At 41.7% G+C, this 26,207-nt stretch overlaps 1 protein-coding gene across 8 annotated transcripts in view; it reads right to left on the minus strand.

Moving 5' to 3' along the window:
* Window positions 1-26,207, minus strand: part of RAI14 (retinoic acid induced 14) — a 137,862-nt gene that overhangs the window by 70,577 nt on the left and 41,078 nt on the right. The window lies entirely within an intron of this gene.

Below are 26,207 nucleotides of genomic sequence, written 5' to 3' on the forward strand. Positions count from 1 at the left end.
GGATCCTATAAGGGATTCCCCCAAAATGTCTTGCCTTAAAATTTTATGGGTGATCTAGATGCCAAATGAACACACAGAAAAATCACCAAAAGGAAGAAATTTTAATCAAGCAATATTGGAACTCTAATGTGTCTTCTTGGGCTATGGATTTTGACTTTAACATGTAGTCAGGAATCTGCCATTTGAATACTTGCTGAAAGTAAATTAGTCCATTTATTATTAAGACAATGAAATAATAATAAAAACATGGATGCTTTTGAAATTTTGTAGCTTTATTTTCCAGGATATGTTACATACAACTTGAAATAATTTCTACTAAAAGGCACTCGGTGAACATCTACTGGTGCCCCCCTGACTATGAGTTCAAGGGCAGGGACCACGGCCTTTAGATCTGTATCCCAGGGACCTAGCACAAGGGCTGGTGTGCTAGTGATGAATAAGTATTTGTAAAGTGAATGAATGTTTGCCTCAGTAAGAGACACCAGCAAAGCACGGAGCTTTTTCAAAGATGATGTTGATGATACTAAAGAAGTAGCCAGCCCTCGTGGTTCCCTCAGGATGGTCTTTCCTCTTCTCCACTGCAACAATTTGAATGTTATCTTGATATTTTCATCTTGACACCTCCCTACACTGCTAGGCATCAGTTGGCTCCCTTCTATCTATTCTAACAAATCCAAACCCCTTACCCTATGAGCTCTCCAATCTCAGTCCCACTTGTTGAAATGCAGGATAATACAGTGCTTTAATGCACGGATCCAGAAGCCAGGCTGCCTGCATTCACAGCCCACTTCCACCACTGAGAGCTTGGGCAAGTGACTTAGCACCTATGTGCCTCAATTGTAAGATAAGAAATCATAAGAGTAACCTCTATCATAGAGTTGTTGTGAGAGTTGAATGAATTGAATATTTGCTAAATATTTAGAACGGTGTCTGGCACATGGCAAGCATTCGGGAAGTGTTAGCTAATGTGCTTATCATTCACACTCCTAAGGGAATGCTCATTCTGTTATTTTCAATAGTGGTTCTTTTCCTCTACGATTGGCTGATGCTCACATTCACAACATACACCCGTGGCCAAACCCAGATTTACTGACTGGCTACAGCACAGATGAGAGCCACTGCAGACTGTATGCAAGTCCAGGAGTTCCAGCTGCAGTTATACTCTAAGCCAAGCTTCTAAAGTGGTCTGGACGCTGAGAAAATTCATCAATGCCTCAAGTATCTTGAACGATTTAGTGTCCCATTAAAATGAACTGCAGCCTATAAAATTAAAGGAAAGCTTGTATTTCTGCACAGGAAACCATGGAAAGATGACATCCACAAGCCAGAAACTTCAGGGAATTAGTTTTAGGCAAACAAGACAAGTCTGGACCAATGACAATGATGAACTGCCCACTTGCCCTCCAGGAAAATGCCCAGAACACATTCCAGAAAAACTCTATTCATGGTGCCTAACTCGGAGGGATCAAGGGTGAGGGTGAGTGGCCATGAGTGTACCACATGCCACAGGACACTGAAAAAACACAAGAGACCAGCAGTGCAGCATGTGCGGCCAGCACCCAAGGAAGGCAACGGCACCTAGCCAAGAAGGAGACACTGCCCAGGTGAATTCCAAGCTGCTGCCACTGCTGGTAAACTCTGGCACAGACAGCTTCCTGCTGCAATCACCTGATTCGTACCCTCCTCAGGCTGCCAGACTTCTGAAATGGCAAAAGGTAGACTGACAACTTTAGATTTCTCTTCTTTTTTTTTTTACAGAAATATCTGAATAACAATCTTAAAATATCTGATAGAGCCCATCTCTTCCCTCAGTTCCAGATGATCACAGCCCTCACTCTATAAATATTAGCTGAGAGAAACAGCACAGACCCTAAGAAAAGCTCCTGCAGCCCAGAGAGAAGAGAATGTCTTTGAGAATCAGAGCACATTTATTCCTGTAACAGAGTTAGTCTTCAAGAAACCAGAGAGGTTTCCTAATGTGTGCGAGCAACTTGATTTTGGAGAAAAACAGACCTAAGAAACTTCCCTATAGAACAATCCGGAATCAAAAAACACTACACGGAGATGCCAAATTTAAAATGTGTTGGAAACAGTGAAGAGAAGACAGAGGAATCTAGGAAATTTGAAATTAAAGACAAACTTAATTTGAAGGAAAAAATATTAAAAAAAAAAAAAAAAAAAAGGATCCAGGCAATATAATGCAGAAATCTGAGCAAAGTTAAGAAATAAGAGAATAAAAGCATACTACCCTGAGCTAGAGAAAAGTTTATCTATAAAATTAAATGAGTCTCCAAGTAGTAGCTAGAATTACTGAGAGGGGAGGGTAAGAGGGGAAGGTGGAAGGGAAGAGACCAGGATCTCAAGACACATTTTATTGACATTTTTTAAATTTGGAGGATAGAGAAAAAACTCTATTGGTAACCAGATAGAAAACAGCTTGTTTTCTAAAGTCTCCCCAAATCAGGCTGGCTCAGATTTCTCCAGAACTCTGAACACCAGAAGACAATGGACCACCACCACCAGAGCTCTGAGAGGAATCGAGTATCATGGAGCAACCCTGCCTAATCGTCAGTCCTTCAGCTGTGTGGAAAACAGAAACACATTCTCAAACATGCAGAGAACAAGTATACCCTTACTTAAATGCTCCTGTAAAACTTTTCTAGGACATGGTCCAATTAACCAAGACATGAACAAAATAAGAACACAAAACTCTAGAAATTTTGGTTGTGATAAATGTCATATAACAAAGAGAAAGGTTGTTAATATAGCTATCAAAGAAGATGTAAATATACTCGAAACTTGAAAGCAAGAATGCAAATTTGGTTGCCAACTAGACTTTTAGAGCTGAAGTTTAAAAATATAAAACCACCAGATGTTCCTCTAATACTCTCTCCTTACATAAAAAGCATTCTGCTGGAAGGTGGTGATCTTCTTGGAGTAACTGACAGGTATTAATTCAGATAACCCCATGATTTCCCCCATAGTATTTATAAAAGCCAAACCATTCTCAGGACTTGCCTCTATAATTTGGGGCTAGTACTACTTTCCTTAAGTTGTCAAAACCCCTTCCAGCGCAGCTGGAATACCGCTACATCTACCCCCAGGACATCCTGCACTATATATTGGAATGATTTGCGGGCTTATCCTACTTCTGAATTGTTCTATTTGTATCCCGACTGCATCAATTACAATACTTAGAATATATATGAGATTCTATAGATTTTATACGGTAAAGTAAAATGTGACAAACATGAAAAAAATTCTTAGAGAGGGGGAAAGAAAAAAAAGAGAGGGAAATAAGCCATAAGAGACCCTTAACTATAGAGAGCAAACTGAGGGTTGAAGGAAGGCCTGGGTGGGGATGGGCTACATGGGGCTCTAAGGAGGGCACTTGTGATGAGCACTGGGTATTATACATAAGTGATAAATCACTGAATTCTACTCCAGAAACCAATACTGCACCATGTGTTAACTAAAATTTAAATTAAAAAAATATAAAATTTTTAACATACCAACTAAAAAAAATTCTTTGAAAATTTTTCACTAAGGAACTTCTGTGCCTCTTATCGCTGCTATCTCAATTTCTTCAAACCCACACTATACACAGGCTTTTACGAAAATACTCTAACCTGAATTTCAACCTACTTGATCAAAGAGCTTTCCAAGGTGAGTCCAGAACTATGGAATTTTAGGCCAGCTTGGCATCAAAAATATTTAAATCTCTCACCCGTTACTGTGCCTATTCCAGCTCTGTCCCTGTTCCTTCAGGAGAGGTTAAAAACCACCCATTCCAAAGAGCCATTGTGTGGGTAAACAAGATAATGCACAAAACACACATATAATATGCCTTGCAGATATTAAGTGCTAAGTAAATGTTTGCTGCCATCATGATCGCCTGTAGCATGCACCCTGTTTTGCACTAGGCCTGGAGGTATCACAGGAAATTAGACCCCAAGGTAGGTTCCTAATCTACAGAGCTCTTAAGTTGATATTCAACTGTCTAGACCAAGAGATACAGATCTGTGATGCCACTATTTCTCTGCCTGCTAAAACTCCAATCTGATTTATGAAGCCGTAGGCACTTCAACCCTGTGGAAATATTTTCCCTGAAACACTTTAGTGATTCCATTAAATTACAAAATAGTCAGGATACAAGACAGATAGCATTTGGAGGCTCCTGCTACACATTAAGAGTATTCACATTTTCTAGTCTTCAAACTGAAGGTTGTAACAGCATTTTTAAAGTTACTTGGAAGATTTATATTGTAATAAAGGCATTTTTCCAAATTACCACATGCATTTATAAATGCCAAATAATATTTAGGACGTTCAGTTGTTGAAATATAAGCCAGATTGTGGAATGAAGTATTACTTACCAGGCCAAGGGAAAAAAAAAAAAAAAAACTCAAAGCTTTATGTTTGGAAACTGAAATGTTGAAAAATGATCAGTAATTAAGGATGTAGGACACCTAAAAGATGGAAGAGCTGACACTATATACTCAAGTATATATTCTAACTTTCCATTAATTGTTCAATTCCTTTAAAAAATATTTTTACAGGGGATCCTGGGTGGCACAGTCCATTGAGTCCAACTCTTGGTTTCAGCTAAAGGTCATGGGATTTAGCTCCATGTTGGGCTCCTTGCTCAGCATGGAGTCTGCTTGGATTTTCCCTCTCCCTCTCCCTTGCCTCCCTGCCCCTGGTAGGCTCAAGGTCCATCGTTCTCTCAAATGAATAAATAAGTCTTTAAAAAAATATTTTTTACATGTGTTAAAAAGATTCCTTATTTAAAAAGTTCAAAAACCAGAGAAAATAAAAAATTAAATAGAATTGCTTTCTGTTAATTTTTTTGTTTGCCGCCCCACCCCCCGTTTTTTTTTTTTCTATGCATAGAGCAAATGTTGTGCTCTATAAACTACTTTTCTCATCAGGTAATATATGCTGAACTTTTCAGTAAAGAGCTCCATCAAAAGTTTTTACAGCTAAAATAGTGATGAGCATCTAGGCTGTTACCAGGTTTACATGGTTATAAACAGCTCTGTCTTGAACATCTTTGGACATTCATGTCCCTATAGTGTAGTGATTTCAAGCATAAATGAGATAATACACAAACACCGCTGGAATATTCCTAGCCTGACAGTTAATCTCCCCAATTCATAAGACTACATTTTTTTTAACCCTTCAGACTTCTTTATAACTCAACAGATACACTTTTCCATCTGCTAAAATGCCTTTGATAAAATCTTAGTATAATTTCTCCCACTGCCTCGGCATTGGAAACCAAAGCCCACCGTTGACACACAGAACCACTAAGTGACCCAATTTCTACTAAAATTGGGGTCCTATACTTCCTCCAAGGTAACAAAGCCAGCCCTGTTAATATCACCTTCCTGGTCTCAATTAGAGGGGAGGGGAGAGGAAGAGTCCCTTTAAGGAGAGGGCAAGTGCTTTTTCTTTCAGGCTCCACAGCTTTTCCAGCTCACTCCTCTGCCCACCAATGGGCGGGGGTATCAAGTGAATCACACAGAGACACTGGGGGTGTCTGGAAGAACCAACATTTCTTTCACTGGTTGCCATTTACTAAGGCAATGGATTGCCTGATTTCCCGTGTCCTTCAGAGCAGAAGAGAAAGGAACTGAAGAGAAAGGAGAGAAGGTAGGAGAGGGAGGTGACACTGCAGAAAAGCCAATACATCCAGTTCAGAGAGACAAGGTCAAGTGACTTTCCTGGAACTCAAATGAATATCATGTTCTGAAGCCTGACTTGAGGTATCTTGCTGATACCTAACCAAGATGACTGCCATGGGGTAAGAAGTCCCCATTAGTGAGTGAGAGAGAGGGGTTAGGAAAGGTCCAGCCAGAGGCAGAGCCTGAGTCAGGGACCAGAGACCTGGGATGTGCTGAGCCAGTGGCTAGCCAAAGACACAGCTTCAACCAGCATGTAGAGGACAGCATCTGCACACAGCGAAGTGTAGAGATGTTCGCCTTCCCTGCCTTACCCCCGATGCCTCTTTTGTCTCCCCAACGTGGGGAAGGGGTACGAGACCCCAGATAAGCAAGGGAAAGAAAAAGTGAAAGGGCAAGATATCCCAACTCTCCCTTCACTTCGAGGGCTGTGAGTCAGGCTCAGGTTGCACTGGGGAAAAAAGAGAAGATTCAAATCAATTTTAAATTGATTTTTCAAACTGGATTCATCTCTGAAAGTTGATGGAAGTTGCACATTGTGAAGGGACAGGAATGGGAGATTCAGCCTGGCATGGTTGAAGGGGGAAAGACTGAAGAAAAATCCCTCAGTTCTACCCAATGGACCTGAGATAGTTCAAAAGCTCAGTTACATCCTGAATGCGGTTCAATAGGAGCATTATGGTGCTGAGTTGGGCCTGGGCTCAGAATCTGGCTTGGCCCAGTCATTCATTCACTCAGTAGGTATTTACTGAGCGCCTTCTGTGCCCTGGACAGAGCTATGAACGAGAGTGACAAATGCCCTGTGCTCTGGAAAGTTAAATTCTGGGCACCTATGTGATTCCGGAAAACTTCCTTCACCTTCTTAGGCCTCAGATCCCTCATGGTATCTTGTTCTAATATTCTCTCCCCACCCCCTACCCCCTCCACCAACTGATTTCTAAGAAGCCTGGAAATTTTTTTTTTTAAGATTTTATTTATTTATTCATGAGAGAGAGAGAGGCAGAGACAGAGGCAGAGGGAGAAGCGGGCTCCCTGCAGGGAGTCCGATGCGGGACTCGATCCCCAGGGTCCCCAGGATCATGCCCTGGGCTGAAGGCGGCGCTAAACCGCTGAACCACTGGGGCTGCCCAGAAGCCTGGAAATTAAGTATAACAGAACAATCAGTGTTGGTGCTATTGTTGTGTTTTGTGTTTTCTTTTTTTTTTTTTTTTTTTTTTTTGAGCAACATACACTTCAGACAACTAAACAGAGATGAACAGCTTGTGTTTCAGAAATGCAAGCACAAACCACATGGAAGCTTCCTAACACAGAGGAGCCAGTCCAGGTTCTAAAATAGGGACTGTGGTGTTAGTCAGTAGTGGCTTGGCCTGGGTGTCAAGTATAGCCTTGTTATCACTGTTTTTAGGTATGAGGGAGAAAAATCTTCTAAGCACCAAAAAAGGCTAAATTAGTGACTTTCAAATATCAAACTGGGCAAATATTTTTGCAAGATTAATGGTGTTCGTACTTTGTAAGGGGAGAGAGACCCAGAAGAACTGTCTCAGTAAAGTCAGCGATAGTAATTCAACACACCCTACTACTGCTATATCTACGCATATTATCAAATCCATGGGCCAAATTTTTCTGGTTACTTGTAGAGAGCAAGACACCAGTCTACGGGCTATAGCTTAGCATCACTGCAGAGCGGAGAGCAGACCCACCCCATGCCCAAGTGCCACCTTCCTTGACCGCAGGCCTCTGGGACAATCCCTGGAAGGCTGCCGGTCCCTAAGCACAGTGCTGGAGCTGCACTTTTTTTTTTTACCAAGGCATCCCCAGGAGCCACCTCCACTTTGGGGCCAGTGATTGTCAGCCTGCCACAAATTTAAGAGACAGAAATGGGGAACTGTGAGGTACTTGCTTCATTACTCACCCATCCCCACCTCCACCTTTAGGCCTTTAGAGCAACATGCCACCCTGGCCACGTCTGGACTTCTGGAAGGTCAGGTCATTTGTCACTTGGGTTAATCTTCAACTTTCCTACTTTGAATCCCTGCAAACTTCACCCAGCCCATGGGATCCCAGTGCTTTCCACTGCCTTCGGTCCACACAGGAGATGACAAAGATCACAGAGAATGGTTACCAGAGTATCTGCAACTTAACTAGTTGCTTCCTTAACTTTGTTTTCCCAAACTATTTGTTAAGATGTTGCTTGCTCCTTTTTTAGTTTCTTCCTTTTTCTTTTTGGTCCTGCAAAAGGGAAGCACTTAGGTAGTTCAGTGCCAAGAAAGTGGAAAACGGAAAGGCAGTATGTTAAGACAACTCTGTCAGTGGTCTGCATGTAGCCAGGTCAGAAAATGCACAACCTCCCACAGGTCAAAAGCACCAAGGCTACTTTCTCTAGCTTATTCCAAAAGAATTAAGTAAATGTATGAATATGCAAATAAAGAAATCTCATACAAAAGTTCATCTAGAGCATCTAACTGCAAAAATAATTGCAAAAATATAAAAAAATATAAAATAACCCCCACCCAAATATTACTTTGTTAAATAAAGTATCTTTGTTTTGGGTGAAGATAAATAAGGTAGTGGGTGTATTTTCTCAATTTGCAACATTATATATTTTTCTGTTTAAGATTTTAAAAACAAAATATAACCACAAAACAGACAACTACAAAGAGAGAGACAAGAGGAATATCCACCTCCAAAATTTGATATTCTCTAAAAACAAAGTTGAACATTTTGCTTTATTTCCTTTTGGTCTTTTCCTAAGTATTTCTTTTCTAGCATAACTGGCTTTGTCCTGCTTTCTCTGACAATATTAAAAGCAACCCAGGGTGGCGCAGCGGTTTGGCGCCTGCCTTTGGCCCAGGGCACGATCCTAGAGACCCGGGATCGAGTCCCACGTCGGGCTCCCGGTGCATGGAGCCTGCTTCTCCCTCTGCCTGTGTCTCTGCCTCTCTCTCTCTCTCTCTCTCTCTCTCTGTGACTATCATAAATAAATAAAAATTAAAAAAAAAAAGAATTTATCTTTAAAAAAAAGTAAATAAATAAAAAAAATAAAAGCAACCCAGGGCACCAGGCTGGCTCAGTTGGAGGAGCATGCGACTCTTGATCTGAGGGTCGTGAGTTCAAGCCCCATGTTGGGGGTAGAGATTATTTAAATTTTAAAAAAAGCTTAAAAAATGAAAAAAGCAAACTTGTAGGGCAATAAATTGTTATTTTATAGGATATGTAAAATTACATAAGTAAATATTTTGAAAAAGTTAACACTCTTTTGTTGTCTAGCATTTAGGTTATATTTTCAGGAAAGGAACATAAAGCACACAGCCAGAAACATATCTGTGCATCTGGTTTTCAAAGATATCTTCGATAAAACTGTTTCCCATAAAGGACACTAGAAAAGTGCAAGGGCACTAGATACGGTCACTGCAGACAATGTTCACAATGATAGAACAATGGGCAAAACCTACCAGGTTTTTTTTTTTTTATGTTAACATTTAAACATATCTAAGAGGAAAGAAACTTACCATCCTCTTCAGTGACTACTAATTGGTGGCTGTCTCCCTTCACTTATACTCTTTTTAAATAACTCCCCCCCCCCGGATCATCTGTGGTAAATCCCAGACCACATAGCATGGCTTCAAGAAATACTTCAGCATGTCTCTACACAGTAACTTTTTTTTTTAAAAGAACATATGCACAATACCGTATCTTAAAAAATTACAACAATGCCTAAATATATCAACTATTCAATGTTCAAATCCTCCCTACTGTCTCAAATTTTTTTTGGTTTGTTGGAATCAGAATACCAAGTTTCTTGCATTATAAATGGCAGTTCTGTATCTCCAGTCTCTTAATCTGTAGGTTCTCCTCCCTTCCCACCCTGGGTACCCCCCCCCCAACCTGTTTCTCTACTTATTGAAGAAACAAGGTCACTGGCCTACAGAGTTATGCTGACTGAATCTCATAAGAATATTTAAAATATTCCTCTATGTCCTGAGTTCATATAGATTTAATTTTGGGGCAAAAATAAATACTTCATGGGAGGTGAAGTATACTTCCATCAGAAAGCACAAAATATCTAGTTGCCTCTTTTTTTGAAGTTAGTGGGGTCTTTGGGTTTTGTGGGGGGGTTGTATTTTTAACTTTTTATTATAAAAAACTACAAACATGTTTTTAAAATTCAAACCAAAAAAGAGAAAAGAATGTAATGAATCCCCATGTAAACATCAGCCAAATATCAACTCGCTTCCCTCCCCCTTGTTTTATTTTATCCATGCCTGTATTCATTTCCCTTCCTTCCCAACCTAGACAATTTTGAAGCAAATTCCAGACACTGTATAATTCCATCTCTCAATGTTTCAGCATATATCTCTAAAAGGCGGCAATTTCTTGGGGGCACCTGGGTGGCCCAGTAGGTTGGTTTTGGCTCAGGTCGTGATCTCAGGGTCTTGGGATCAAGCCCTGTGGTGGGCTCAGCGTGGAGTCTGCTTAGGACTCTCTCCCCCTCTGCCCCTCCCCCTCCCACCAAGTTCTCTTTCTCTCTTAAATAAAGTCTTTAAACAAAAAAAGATTTCTTTTTTTTTTTGCAATACCATCATTACACCTAAGACTTTTTTTTTTTTTAAGATTTTATTTATTTGAGAGAGAGAGGGGGGCGCATACACAGAAGGAGGGGAGGGTGGTGGATGGGGGTGAGGTAGAGAGAGAAGCAGGCTCCCTGATGCACAGAAAGCCCAACATGGAGATCCTGGGGATCTAGACCCTGGGATCATGACCTGAGCTGAAGGCAGATGCTTAACCACCTGAGCCACCCAGGTGCCCCTACACCTAAGACTTTTGAGAATAATTTAACATCAAATATCTGATCAGTTCTCACGTTTCTCTGACCACTGATTAAAATATATTTGGCATCTGATTTTAATTTGCAGGGTCTGATTATCGGCAAGTGAGAACACTATTCCATGTGGTCAGCTACTGGCTGTGAATTGTCTTGTGGTGTCCTCTGCTTGTTTTGAATTGAGTTGATGGGTTGACAATAATAAAGACTGATATTTTCTGGGTCTGAATTTGCCTGCTGATAGGAGGTGAGGAGGGGCCGTGTGCCCTCCCATCCATCTAATAACAGGAGAATTAAAGCTAATTTAAGTATACTTTGTGATTCTTTCTATTGCTTCTGCGCTCAGAATGCCTTCCTTCTTTCAAAGATATGTTGCATATTCAATTCCAATTTTTTCTAGTTTCTCTAAGTAATCTGCGTTAAGTACATTCAAAGTCTTATATCCTTAGAAAGCTATTTGGTTTTTATAAACCCAGAATTTACTTCCATGATCCTTAAATCGCAGACACTGGGATAAAAACAAAGGGTTTCGGAAAAGTGGTGTATTTCTAAATGATTTGAATCCTTTTGCAAACTATCCATAAATATATTTTCACTTGCTCCTAAAGAAAAATGTCAACCCCTTCTTGAGAAAGGGGAGCCCTGTAACCTGGTTTTAACACACTCTAAATAATTAGGGTGTTAATTAGCTTTATGCAAGAATGAAAAGTAGGGATTGATTTAAATCACAATGAAGATGGTGGGGGAGGGGTGGGTTAATGGTTTCTTCTTTAACAGTTACCAACACATTTTAAACAGACCCGGGCCCTTTTAAGGAGGGCATTCTTGCCGCCCAAGTTTGGTTCCCTAGGAGACCCCACCCTTCCATTCTACTGGAGCCTGCAGCCTCAGAAAGGCAGCTTCAATTTAATAGACAGCTACTTTTTCTAAGCTTCAATCGAATGGACAGTCGAAGTAACAGAACTAAAATTCAAACATTACCTCAATTACAGGCCTAGATTTTTAAGCAGGAATTCCCACGATAGCAAAGTAGGATGATGATGCAAAATCCGGCCTTCCTCCCTCCAAAAAATACTAAGCTATAGGTTTCATCGGTTTTCTATATTCTGCTTAAGATACCAAGACCAAGTGACTTATAAAACAAGCATAGCCAAGTGCTGACATTTTGAAGCACCGTGTAAATAAAACGTAGTCCACAACACCACATTTAATGCTTTGCATGATCAACAGAAATGCAGCCGTAACGAGTATACTACAGCTGAATGTATGGTCAGGTCACTCCTACGTTATAACAAAGGGTTGGTTGAAAAAAGATCAAGTGAGGCTATACATGCAAAAGCATATCACTATTAACAGCACCATTTGAAAGTGAGCTTTTATTAAATCACCTTCTGAAATCCCACTTTTCTTACAAAGTAAGCCAGGCTACCACATTTGCATTAATGCCACGTAAAGGTTAACTTTATGTGTCAACTTAGCTAGGCAGGAATCTGTTCAAACACCACTCAAGATGTTGAAGGTATTTTTTGGATGTGATCAAAGTTTAAATCAGTAGACTATGAATGAAGCAGATTATTCTCTATATATGGGTGGGCCTTATCCAATCAGTTGAAGACCATAAAAGACAAGACTGGGATACCCTTCCCCCGAAAAGGAATTCTAACATCAGAGTTGAAAATGTAATATCAACTCCTCCTTGGATCTCCAGCCTGCTGATGTGCCCCGCAGATTTTGGACTCCCCAGCCCTATAATGACCTTAGAATCCAGATAGGCAGAGAGAGAGGAAGAGGTATTATCCATTCTGGTTCTCTAGAGTCCTGACTACTATAGACCATCACTACCACTGGACAGCTATACTATAAAATTAAGTTTGTATTTATCTGGCTGCTTCCACAGTACATTAACATGCTTTACAAATTTTCATTAAAATTTGAGGGTATGTTCACTAAAGCTGCCGCAAATACCATTGACTGGGTGGCTTAAACAACAGAAACGTTCTCACAGTTCTGGAAGCTGGAAAATCCAAGATCAAGGAGGAGCCAGCAGGTTTGGTTGCTCCTGAGGCCTCCCTCCTTGGCTGGCAGATGGCCACCTTTTCCCAGTGTTCTCCATGGTCTCTTCTATATGCCTGTGTACCCCTGGTTTCTTTTTGTGTGTCCATATTTCCGAAACCAGTCAGACTGGGTTAGGACCCACACTAAAGGTTTCATTTAAGTCACCTTTTCAAAGGCCCGATCTAATAGTCACATTCAGGACCACTAGGAGTTAGGCTTCCGTATATGAATTGGCAGGACAAGTGTAAAACTTAACCCATAACAGAGCATCTATTTGGAAAAATCTGATTTAATATATCTGCTACATGGCATACATGAAATTCACTGTGAGGAGAAGGTACCTAAGGGACAGCTTTCCTCTAGAGCAGCCAAAAGTAGCCAGTCAAGAAAAACTCACAAATAAACACTGATGGGCAGAAAAAATATGAGATGATTTAAATAGTAGCCCTAAAACCAAGGTAGAAAGACAGACATTTTAAACTGGTGGCACTGATGTGTCACATGGACAGTATTTTGCGCCCTGCTCAGGTGTGGCAAGCAGCAGGGACTTACTCCAGCTTGCCTAATGAAGCTCCCCACAGGCTGGCTAGTAATCGTGAACTCAGCTGCCAAACCCCTCTCGAAGCCCAGACCTGGGCATGATGTAAAATCCTTGTAAACAGAGATTAAAGATGTAATGTCGACCACAAGCTGTTCAGTTTCCAGATCTGACAGGCAATTACCTGCAGGCACCCAAGGGACGCTGCGAGCCTCAGAAAAGACAGAGAAAGAAGAAAAGGCAAGGCAGTGGGAAGACAAAGAAGAAAATAGAAAAGTAGTGAGAGAGGGGATGGAAAGAGGAAAAAAGCCCAAGAAGTAGAAAAGGAAAGGCTGGGAAGGCGGGTCTCTGTCCCCTTTCTCAGGCACCACATCAGAGTCCCACCGCCTGTAACAAAACTTAGGCCTGCGTGACACGTGTACACTTCCAAAGGCTCTTCATCTCTGTTATCCCTCATCCACCCCAAACAGCTTGGTGAGACCTCATGGAAGTAATATTATTTTTATTTGACAGATTAAAAATCCAAGACATCCATTAAAAGGGGACTTGCAGAGTCTGGAAGCAACTGACCGTTTTATGGGCTAACCCTAGTCCACAGAAATGATAAACGAAGATAGCTTCTTTTCATCTCACCACCCTCCCTTCAACATTCTGGTTCATACATAGTCAAACTATGGGACATATATGTGTTTTTAAAATTCTGTGTTCCCGCTTCCTCTACAAAATTTCTTTTTTGGCTTATACTCCTAATAAGTTTGTTTAGCCATAAGAATATTTCACTTCAGGGATGCCTGGGTAGATCAGTGGTTGAGCGTCTGCCTTTGGCTCAGGCCCTGATCCTGGGACCCTGGGATCGAGTCCTGCATCAGGCTCCCGGGAGGGAGCCTGCTTCTCCCTCAGCCTGTGTCTCTGCCTCTGTGTCTCTCATGAATAAATAAAATCATAAAAAAAAAATCTCACTTCAAACAACTCAGGGAGACGTTGTGGAGAAATGATTATTTACTGGGAAAAATGAGCATGATAATATCAGAAGAACTCGGATCCCAGAGAAGTCCGTTGTTCTCCAGAGGTGACCTTCCAAACACTACAACTTTTTGAGAACAATCAGAATTAAAAATAAACTTTGGGAAAAAAATGTAATTGAACTTTTATTAATGGGTAATAGGGCAAAGGTATGTGTGGTATAGGCAACACGGCTCTTGTCATGAAATATGGTTATGGCACTAGAAGGAAAGAGTCTGTCCTTGGCTTCCTGTGTGTATCCTGCATCTCTGAGTCCAGTTACCTATAAGCCATTGACAACCAGACATTTCAGTGAAACGAAATGAGTGAAAACTCAGGCTCAAATTCAAAGCTGGGAAGTGAAACCTGTCCTGGAACACAGTTCAAAGTCCTATATTCCAGGCCTTTATGTTAAGGTCTTGGCTTTTGCTAAGTGTACCGGCTGGCATGCTACTATAGTAACCAAAAGAACACTAGTACTAGAACCTTCTAGAAGCTCCTCTGCCTATAAAATTAGACTGCTCATATGCTGCAACATATTATATTTTTTAAAAAATGGCACTTAGGAAGATTTCTGGTCCCATCTGCTCTTCCAGAACTTTGCCTTCTGCATCAAGAGGCAGAGTCTAGGACACCTGGGTGGCTCAGCGGTTGAGCATCTGCCTTTGGCTCAGGGCATGATCCCAGGGTCGAGGGATCGAGTCTCTCTCTCTCTCTCTCTCTCTCTCTCTGTGTCTCTCTCATGAATAAATAAATAAAGTCTTATAAAAAAAAAAAAACAAACAAAAACGAGGCAGAGCCTATTTCTCCTCCCCTTGAATCTGGACAGGACTTTGTGACAGTTTCAACCAATAGAATGTGGGAGAAATAACACCATGTAACTCCCAGGGTTAGGTCACAAAGGGTGACATGGTTTCTGTCTGGTTCTCTCTCAGGATGTTCTCTTGGAACCCAGCTACCACACTGTGAGGAAGCCCAGGCCACGTGAAGGGATACTAATGTTCTGGCCAAAAGCCTCAGCTTAAGGTCTCAGATGAGAAGGAGCATCAACTGCCAGGCAAAGAGTGAGTGAGCCGCCAGTGATGCTCACCCATGTAACCCCATCCAGAGAAACTGTGAGTGTAATAAATATTTGTGTCATGCCACTAAAATCGGTTGCCACTCATTACAACAGACCAAATAACTGGAATGTACAACAGCTCAAAGTTAACACCCAGAGGCAGAAAAAAATTATGTGATTTTAGCCACTTCTGGCCTTGGATCTGTCCTGGGAATAGGGAAGCATAGGCAGGAGGGGAAACAAACACTCAAGGGCCATCCTCCCTGTATCAGGTAGCCCGTGAGGCACCAGAAAACTTCAAAACTTCAATTCTTCCAAAAACCTGTGAGGTTTAAGTGTGATGTCCATTTAAAGATGGGGAAGCAGGGACATAGGAAGTTTTAGTAACTTATCCAGGAATCACAGGGAAAGTGGTAGAGCTGGAAGTCTAAACCTGTCATCATCTGTCTGACTCAAACCTTTCTACTCTCCTGGTAGAGCTCCACCTGGGGGCTTTAGCCCTAGTATGAGGGGGAGAGAGGGATTTTGTTCAACTGGGTGAGGAGAGAGACAAATCCCATTAATCCATGAGCTCTAGTCAGTGTGTGTAATATGCCCCTGCCACACACAATTTTCAAGTACAGTAAATTCCAGAATTACAATTCAAATGCATCTCACATATTACTGATCTTGGTTTTGATTATGATCTTGATTATACATCTTCTCAACCAACAGATAATAAAATAGTTGCTAGAAGTTAAAGGTTCATGAACTGTCTGTCTATATATATTAGAAGAGGGTTTTCACGCCTAAAAGTGTTGGGAACCACCAACTACATAGTGTGTGATCACCATTCATGCCTGGTAAAGTGGATAACTGTGTTACCACAGGAAAACAGTTGTGAAGGACCAACTGAAGGACCAACATTCCATCTGTGTTTATTTAATAAAGGTGGTTACCAAGGGATCACTCCTAAATAGTAGGCTTTGAGAGGAGAGGTCCCCTCAGCCATAACTCATTAATTTGCTAATTGCTCTTCCCGGTGAGAATGGGCCAGCATTCATCTTTAGCTAATGGTGATGTGTGCGCCTTTCCACTTTGCACCCATGGCAGCAAGTGACAGGAATGGCGGGCAGAGAAGAATGAGCCTTTCTCTGTCTGCTCCCTGCCCTGCTTCTGTCCTTCAGGATATCCTACTAGGCCAGCATTCACTTCCTGCAGTGTTGGAAGGAGGTGGTGATGGGAACAACGTCATTAGCCATCAGGAATGTAGAGCCAGTTCACTGCCCTCCCTGAGAAACGGGAGCCAGCTCTGTTCAGATCTGTGCTGAAGAGGCAAGAATCCTGGTACTTAAGGTTCCTAGAAAAACCTCCTTCAACAAAAGATGCACAACTCTCCCAGAGTCCTCTGCTCTCACATTCGCAGGCAGCCTAGTAAAATGCACCAGGCCACTCATGGCCTGACTCAAGGGGCATGCCTGGGTTAAGGGGGGCTGGGGTGGAGGGGGAATAAGCTCCCTTCCCAGGGCTGCTCCTCAGTGGCACTTACCAGAGTTCACACCCTTAAGAAAACCTGGCTGGGGGGGATCCTTGGGTGGCTCAGCAGTTTAGCGCCTGCCTTCAGCCCAGGGCGTGCTCCTGGAGTCCCGGGATCAGGTCCCACATCAGGCTCCTTGTATGGAGCCTGCTTCTCCCTCTGCCTGTATCTCTGCCTCTCTCTGTGTGTGTCTCTCATGAATAAATAAATAAAATCTTTAAAAAAAAAAAAAAAAAAAGAAAAAGAAAACCTGGCTGGGGATGCAAGTCCTACCCCTAGGCTCCTCTCCTGACACCACTGAGCTCTGAAATCACTGCATTCCATAAGGACTTTTTTTTTTTTCTCCTCCAAATGGGGGAGTAAAAGGAGGGGGATTAAAATATCTACTGAAGTTGGTTTGTGGCAAAACAATGAAGAAATCCCAACTCATAAAACAACATTAAAATTGCACCTAGATTTTTTAAGTCTCTGTGCCAATATACTAAAACCCATGATTTCTACTTGCAAGGTTGTTCGGCTCTGGGTAAATGGGGAAAGAAAAAAATAAGAAATGTGCTTTTAAAGCTCTTAAATCTTCTTAATTTTAGGCACGTACACAATAAAGATACTCTTTTGGGTAACTCTAAAATATATAGTCTAAAAAATGACCCACCAAGTAACCCCTGTTTAATTCATAAGTGAAGGAAATGTCTTTCATCTTATTAAGTGCACGAGTGGAATCCATTACACAACCACACAATAAATGTACAACTTTAAGAGTCACACATTGGCCACAGCCAGTCAGAGAACAATTTTCCCGACCCTGGAGAGGAAGCATTGCACCAATTACAAGAAATATGTGGTTGGGCACAGGAGAAGGAGGAAGCTCCCCCTCTTGTTCCCTAGAACTTTACCAACCTCTCAGCCATGGAGAAAGGCTGAAGAGAGCAACTCTCATGGATGACATCTGGTCCAACTGGGCTTTCTCTCTTTCCTTTTAAAGAAAAGGGGCCCAGAAAAGAGGAGGAAGTGGAAGGGTACAAAAAGTGGGCGAGTAGATATTATAAGAAATTAACCCCAAATTTATAATTAGCTGTCCACAGGAGAAAGACTGCTGACCATTCTCAGTCTTCCCTGAATGGCAGCAGAAATGCTAACCCAAGGAGGTACAAGGGGGTGGCCCCAGTGGAACGAGTAATGGCCAAGGAGTCCCTGCCTCACCTGGGTTATCGTCCAAATTCCCACTTCTCTCAAAAGATGGGGGCATGTGAATCCACCCATGCTTATCCTTTAATACCTATGCCTTTCTAGGGTGCCTGGGTGGCTCACTGGGTTATGCATCTGACTCTTGATTCCAGCTCAGGTCACGATCTCAGGGTCAGGAGTCTGGGTTGCACTGAGCACAGAGCCCACAGGCAATTCTCCATGTCCCTCCCCCTTCTCCCCTACCCGTGGGGCACTGATGCAGTCGCTCAAAAGCAAAACAAAACACAAAACAAACACACTATGCCTTTCCTGTAATACAGAATAGCTGCTTATTTGTCTCATCCTTTGCCACAAACAACTCCAGATGTATGTTATCAGGCCTTTCCAAGGTCAGAGTTCTTTATGGATTTCAAATTCCTAGAGGACAGGAAATACGGTTGTTTTTCTTGTACTGAACTGCAACTATCCAAATGCTGCATATAAATACATAAATTTCTACCAGGAAGTCCCTTTAAATTAAAAAAAAAAAAAAGTCCTCATTTCCTTTACAGTGTCTGGCCTCATAAGAATTCTGGGGAGATTGATAAAAAAGATCCTAATTTATTAACTGAGGTAATAAACTCACCCATTTAGTCACTGATTCAACAAAGATTTATTGAGCACCTCTTATGTGCCAGGCTGGGGATTCGGGCAGTGAACTAGCCAAAGTCTAGGTCCTCAAAGGGCTGCTGCTCTAGGGGAAGAAACAGGTCATAAACACATAGATGTATCACAAATAAACAAATATTATGTCAACGGTAATATGCGTTTAATAAGTTAAAGTGAGGATAAGAAGTGACAATTTTATACGGGGAAGTGGGAGCATCAAGGAAGACATCACTAAGGTCTGAGGCAAGGGAGCCCTGAAGATGTCTGGAAACAGCATTCCGGGCTGGAAACAGCACGGAAATGCAAATGAGTGTGTTCACCTGCCAAACACACCACAGGGGGGACTGGAGGGGGGGCGGGGCGGGGGGTGCTTGTGGACCTGGGAGGGGAAGCCACTGAAGGACTCTGGACACCGTAGTGACCAAAAGGATCACTTAAGCCACTGGGAGCAAGAGGAGAAGCAGAGAGGCTCAATCCTGGTAAGACAGGGGCATTGCCTGGCCCAGGTGCTAAGAGGACAACGAGGGACAGTTTGTGGACCTATTCCGAAGATAAAACTCCTAGGCTTTGATGATGGGACAGACCTTAGGCAGTGGACACAGACAGGCCTGGCGTTGAATCCCAACTCCGCCACCTTGGGGGAAAGCATCAACTTCCCTGGGTCTTAGTCTTCTGTAAAATGGAGACAATACCACTGTCACCCCACAGGTTTAAACGTGCTATAGAGAAGCACCTCTTGCAATATCTAGATACTACTTTTTTGGGGATAAAAAAAAATCCTCTTTTATTTCTGACTAACTCAAATAACCCCCGACCCCTATGACACAACCTTCTCGCAGGGACATGTCAGGAGAGTCTTCGGGGTCCTAAGGTCCCCTTCTCTGATTTACTCTTCCTTTGATGGCCAGAGCTGACTTTCGTTACATGTTTATCCTTCCAGCCCAGCAGTTGTTTTCAGGGTTGGGTTATTTCACTTCTAATCTTAATAGAATCAGCAACCGCCGTCCATGCCCCTTATCAGAGAGTTGGACAGAAGCGGTAAGGGAAAACCAGAATCCTGGGGCTAAGAATTTCTGACAATGCCAGGAAGGTATTTGGAATAGTATTTCTCACTGCATATTCAAGATTTCTGCTCTTGTACTCAACAAGAGGGCTAATTATCATCATATATTACTAGGTCTTAAAGCTGGGAGTTCTTGCCTCCTTTCCTGTCCAATAATTATAGTTAGGCTGATATTTCTAACTTATGTCTACATATGAGCAAGATCATATGACCTTGAGTCTAGCAAGAAGTGAAACCACTCAGCCCTGAAAACTCAAAGAGTAAATCACTCTCTCTTCTTGGCTGGAATGCCCAGTAGACAGTACATATACTTAATGGTATTCTCTCCACTTCCCCATCCCAATGATCCCAATGCCACATTTACATTGTTTCCTCCCTAAAAATCTGAAATTATTTTGCCAATCTCTTCTGTGTGTAATGTGACTTAACAGTAGCTCTAAAGTACATTGGGTGGAGGAATAGAAACCATTAAGTAGAGGCTTAAAATGACATTAATGGATGCTTTAAAATGATAGAGAAATCTGATAATAGAGCCTTTAGAGTAGAAACTTAGAAATCTAGTTGAAGAATTCAAACACAGTTTTAATAGAATTATAACTCATTACTCAAAAAGAAAAGAAAACTCAAATAGAGCAAAATAGATCAGAAGAGTAGGATCATCTCAGGAAATTACACCAAGAGAAAACATCTAAACTTTCCCATTAAACAGACCCTTGATGAAAAAAGAAGTCAAGCCTGAGGGTGTTCCTTTTTTAAAGTTTTATGTTTGGGAAGTGCCTTGGTGGCTCAGTTGGTTTCAGCTCAGTTCATGATCTCAGGGTCGTGGGATCAAGCCCTGCATCAGGCTTCAAACTAAACATGGGAGTCTGCTTGTACCTCTCCCTCTGCTGTGCCCCCCCCCCCATTCACATTTGTGCTCTCTCATATAAATAAAGTCTTAAAAAAAAAGTTTTATTTAAACACCGGTATTAGAAAATACTTCTTTGCAGTGTCTTTGTGTATGATATTTTCAGAAAACAATGCATTCACATAAGCCCTCTGCTCTTATGAATAGAAATAGAACAGCCAGAGTTCACAATGCACCAAAATACACCCATCATGTCCTTTATCCTCATGATGACCCAAAAGGCAGACACAGAGATGTGAAGTCACAAAGTCAACTTTACTGCAGTACTTGTGGCCAAAACCCATTAGCTCCAATTGCTATTCTCACTGCCCCTTCCTTAAGGCATGAACCACAGGTCAAACCCGATCCTGCCACCCCTTACTTACCAAAAGAATCAACTTTTCCCCCTCTTGCCTCTTATTACCATTTGCCTCTATTTAATAGAATGGAATTATCCATTATCTTTTCACTCTTTCCCACATGGATGTCCAAAGGGTTTCCAAGTCTACTTCGAACACGCCTCTTTAATCTACCTGGGTCTTTCTGTCCACATGTGGCCTTCTTTTCCCTTAGTCGTTTATCCCTTCTCACCTAAATAACCACCTGCTAACCCATTCTCCCAGGGGCCAGACCTACTACCCATCCCTCCTCACCTACACTACCCACATTAAATTTTCTAAAGGCAAGAGCCCAGACACATTACTTAAAAGCCTTTTATGACTTCCTAAAAAACTAAATACAATCCCTTCATTCCAGGACTCCCGGAGCTAGATGCCCCCAAGTCATTTTCTCCCCCAGTTGTCCCACAAGACCACCTCCCTACAGACAGACTGGACCACAGGGGACACATCTTGTGCGTTCCACCTCCACACCCCTTTGGGAAGGCTAGAGTTGATTCTGTCAGGAATGACCTCAGTCCTGCCTCTCTGGGAATTCTCCCCATCTGGCAAGATCCTTCCATTAGTGAGTCTGTCCTTCACCTTCCCAACCCCTCCATGTCACCCTTCTCATGTATGGATCCAGGACCTTGCATCCAAGGTACTAAATATGTATTCTTACAAGATTTATGTGATCTCCCCCAATAAAGCTGCATTTCTCCAGGTTCTGTTCCTCAAGGTACATACTCCATGGTTTTACAGTAAAAAATACTATCATGCCACCCACCCACCCACCCACACCTTTCCCTCCACATACAACCTTCCCTTCTTAATCACAATATACACTAACACCTCAAAGGGGACTGAATCATCCTATAATAAACCTAAACCTTTTCTAAACTTTAAACAAGGAAACTTTTCTTGCTTATAAATCTGTTAATATCCAGCAGGCCCGCTTGGAGAAATCAACCTAAAGCAGCTGAAGCAACATCCTATGCATAACTAAGTGCCCAGTAAATAACATATGTAAGATATTTTATAGTTTATATCTTACAGTATACTTTTGACACATTATTACAACTGAGCTCCCTTAATACACAGACTCCTAAGTAGGAAAATATAAAGAATGGAAAATCTCACTGTCTTGCTTTCCTCCAATCCCCTCTACTTCTCACTCAACATTCCTTCATTCATGCATGAAATCAGGTGAAAACTCCTCTTTTTCAGTTAGTGTGAGACACTAGGCATACAAGGTGACTCAATGTATTCTTCCCACAAAGGGACTTGTTCCACCCTCTTGGAACTGAAAGGGTCCTTAACTGTCCTCACTGGGGGAAGGAAGGTGGGTTTTAGGGTCAGGAAATCTATCTTGAAGACACAGAGAAATTAGGTCACTTGAATAATGAGTTTAGCTTTAAGGAAACTCAAAGTTCCAAACAGAGCTATATCAATAAGGATTAGGTCTGACCTCATATGAAAGAAAACCTCAAATGACAGTGGCTTAAACAAGACAAGTATAAACTGAGTATAAATGTACAAACAGAGTCTGAGAAGAGCCCAGAGCTGACATGATAGGCCCAAGGACTCCTGAGATTAAGGCTCCTTCTATCTGTTCCATCAACCTAATACAAGGTTTCCATCTTTAAGATCACCTCAGGGCCCAAGATGGCAGCTGGAATGCTAACCATCAAGTACTCATCCCAAAGAGAAGAAGAAAAAGATGATGGAATAGGCACAAAAAAAAAAAAAAAAAAAAAAAAAATGTGTAGCTTTCAGCAGTGTGGTAAGATCCCTTTCTGGAGCCATTCTCCAGTCCTCCATGTCATTCTCATTGACCAGGACCCAGTGACATAGCCAAAACCAGTTCAAAGAAGTTTGAGAAATATGGTCTTTTAGCTGAGCATGGCTGCATCCCCATTTTTTTTAAATGGAATTCTAATACTAAGAACGAACAGGAGAAAAGATATCGGATAGTCTACTAGAAATCTCTGCCATAAGGGAAAAGATGTTCAATCCTACTACCTTCAAACGCTAATCAGAAGTCATTTAGCCCCGTGTTTCTCAAGCCCACTCACTGATAAGAATCACTCACAGGGGATGGGTGGTGAAGGGGTGGGAGAGGAGATCCTCATTGAAATATGGATTCCCAGGCTCCACCCAGACCTACTGAACCAGAATCTCCAGGGAGAGGATTTGGGGATCTCTGTTTTTAGCAAGCACTCTAGGTGATTTTTATCATCAAGCAGGTATGGGAAACAATGAAATCTAATCTTCCAGCCAATTTGGCAGTCTCAGCAAATTCCTGAGCCTTGGGGCCTTGGAGACAGTCCGTCCATCCTTGAGCAGCAAGAGACACGGAAGTTCTTTCTCATACTGAGGCAATTTCTATCAGAGGGCCTACCCCATGGGAAGAGACCAAGGGTGCCTCACCATAAAGGAATTACAAAAGCAATCAAGAATCAAGCAACCAAGTGCTTTAATGAGCCAGTGCTGTCACATGAATAAATTTGCTCATGTAAAATCAGCCCATTTCCTTACAAAAGCTTTAGGATGACTGTTTTCTAATTTTTTCACCTTATTTTACCAACTAGGACAGGGGTTTGAGAAATGTTAGTGTCTCTCAGGCTCCTTAGACATACCGTACCCCATGGTACATCAGGGAGCATTCCAACAGGGCTGCCTGAGGTTGGCTGAAGGCCTTTAGCCTGTGGGTAGAAGGGTTTCTCTCTGAGGATTAAAGTTTAAAGCTATAGATGAAAGGTACAGTGTCCTTGGTAACATTTAGAAGTCAACTGTGTTGTACTATTTTGCTGTCCATTGCGATGTCTTTCCTCCAAACAAAGGTACTGAGGACACGTTAGTTATTGGATTCCAACCATCCTACCAGCTCTGAAACCCAGGGGGATCTAAGGACAAATGTGATGGATCAACTCTAGGACTGTAAGGGATTTTGATTTCATTTTTTTTCTCACCCAGGCTAATGCTGAGAAAATCGGTGGTTGGGGGAGGGCTTAATTATATCAGAAACTTGCTTATATCTGGCATGACCTTTCCATGGGAGATTCCAAACTTATTTTTTGATGTTTATGAGTGAAGAATTAAACCCTCAGGAGGTCATGAATTAAAGATGAAACATATTAAAGGGAGATTCTTTTTCACCAACTGGCGTTATATTTTGAATTATGTTCTCCAAAAAAGATAAGAAGTCCTAACCTCCAAGACCTCAGAAAGTGATCTTATATGGAAGTAGGGTCTTTGCAGGGGAAGTTAAAACAAGGTCAGTAGGGTAGGTGTTATTCTAATGACTGGTATCCTTAAAAGGAAAATCTGGACAAAGACAGGCACAGGTAGATGGAGGACTGGAGTGAGGCATCTACACAACAGACTGCTGCTCACTACCAGAAGCCAGGAGAACTTGAGGAAAACAGGTTTCAGAGGGAACACAGCCCTGCCCACACCTTGATTTCAGACTTCTAGCCTCCAGAAGTTGGTTAGTGGGGATGCCTTTCCTTGTCAAGGTCAAATTTGATATCTCTGGTTTAAGACTGAAGATATTTGCCTACACAACTCTGCATGCAGAAAAACAGAACTGCAAATGCAAGACCACTTGAAAATAATTTTAGCACAGGCTTTAAATTTGCATTTACTTTCTCCAAGATGGTCTGAAACCCAGGGTCCTCCACTTATTATCAATGGGGCGGTTGGTATTCTGATGTCTCTCAGATCAGGAGTATCTACAATACTGCTTCCTTACTACATGACTGCTTGTTATCCTAGATTGGTGGTTCTAACACCTTCCACTCAGGACAGTCTTCAAAGGAGCCTTAAAAATACTCAGACCTTGGATTCAGTTGGTTTGGGGCTGGGTGGGATGAAGAGCAGTAACAGGGTTTCATTTTGTTTTTTTAACTCCCCAGGTAATTTTAACACGCAAAGGGACTCAAGAACAACCGCCCAAGACTATATTGGTAAAAGTCTTTTTTTTGTTCTGTTTTTTTGTTTTTTAGCAAACAATAGAGGGGAGGGCTAACCCTCTAACTCAGAAATACTAGGGAAACTCATCGTCTGTGAAACTGACATTAAGTAGTCATTGACTTTGAAAGCTGACTCTAGAAATCAAATTTCTATATGACTAATTGTTCCATCACTATTTGATGGGGAATGTTTTAACTAAATGACTCCACACAGGCCCTCAGGCATCTAGTTTTATCTGTGGCATAACAGTCATTTATATTCAATCTTACCCCTCCATAGTTTTAACAGAATGTAAAATCTTGTTTAAAAAAAAAAAAACAAACACAAAAACAGCTACTGATATTTTCACTATCGCAACTTGGTGAAAAATCCAAACAGCTGCACCCAAAGATACCCACTACCAATGAATAGGTTCTAAATAAATTTCAGACAAGTTTTTCTGTTTTGGTAAAAAGGGCAAGATAATTACTTGATGTTCAACAGCTGACATGATTATATGGTCAGAACTCTGCAGACTTCTTAAAAACACTGGAATTTCTTTCTTAGCCATTTCATCACTTTAAATATGGTTCTAAAGAATATATTAAATTACATCTTTGGGACACCTGGGTGGTTCAGCGGTTGAGCGTCTGCCTTCTGCTCAGGGTGTGATCTCAGGTCTTGGGGTCAAGTCCCAAATCAGGTTCCCTGCAGGGAGCCTGTTTCTCCCCCTACCTTTGTCTCTGCCTCTCTTCTGTGTCTCTCATGAATAAACAAATCAAGTCTTTAAAAAATAAAAAATAATAAATTATATCTTCAATTATATGTAGGTAAAACTCAGAAGGCAGCTTTTTTTATGCCACCTAATTTCGTGACAAGCTAACTTTTCCTTTCTCCACTTCAGAAACCAAACAAATTCGTCAATACAGTAGACAAAAAAGACATCAAGGGCCTTTTGCTTCCTTCCTTTCTCTTTCTCTCTTCCTGCCTCTACCTCAATCTCTCTTCTCTTGACATTTGTTCAAAGCTCTGATTTTCCCCTTGGACAGAAGGTCAGAGACAGGGATTTCCTGTCTACTACAGCTCTGCTTTGGGCTTAAGGAAATGTAAAAAAAGACCTGCATATTTCAAAGAAGGTCATTAGAACCTCTATATACAATAGGATCACGTTCTTTCCTCCCTGTTTGTCCTTCATCAGTAGAGATTACAAGAAATGTCATGGGCAAGAGGAAGGCTACACTTTGACTAGGTACCAAGGGAGCCTTGAACAGACTCCAATTAAGAAGTGTATTCTTTTTTCCAGATGCCCGTGGGACTTTGCACAACTCCAGTAAAAATAAATGTACTGCTTTCGGACTCCATTACAGAAGCAATTACCAGTGGACACAGAGACAGATGGGAGCAGAGGGGGTTAGAA

This window comes from Canis lupus, chromosome 4 (genome assembly GCF_011100685.1).
Source record: "Canis lupus familiaris isolate Mischka breed German Shepherd chromosome 4, alternate assembly UU_Cfam_GSD_1.0, whole genome shotgun sequence".
Classification (NCBI taxonomy): domain Eukaryota; kingdom Metazoa; phylum Chordata; class Mammalia; order Carnivora; family Canidae; genus Canis; species Canis lupus.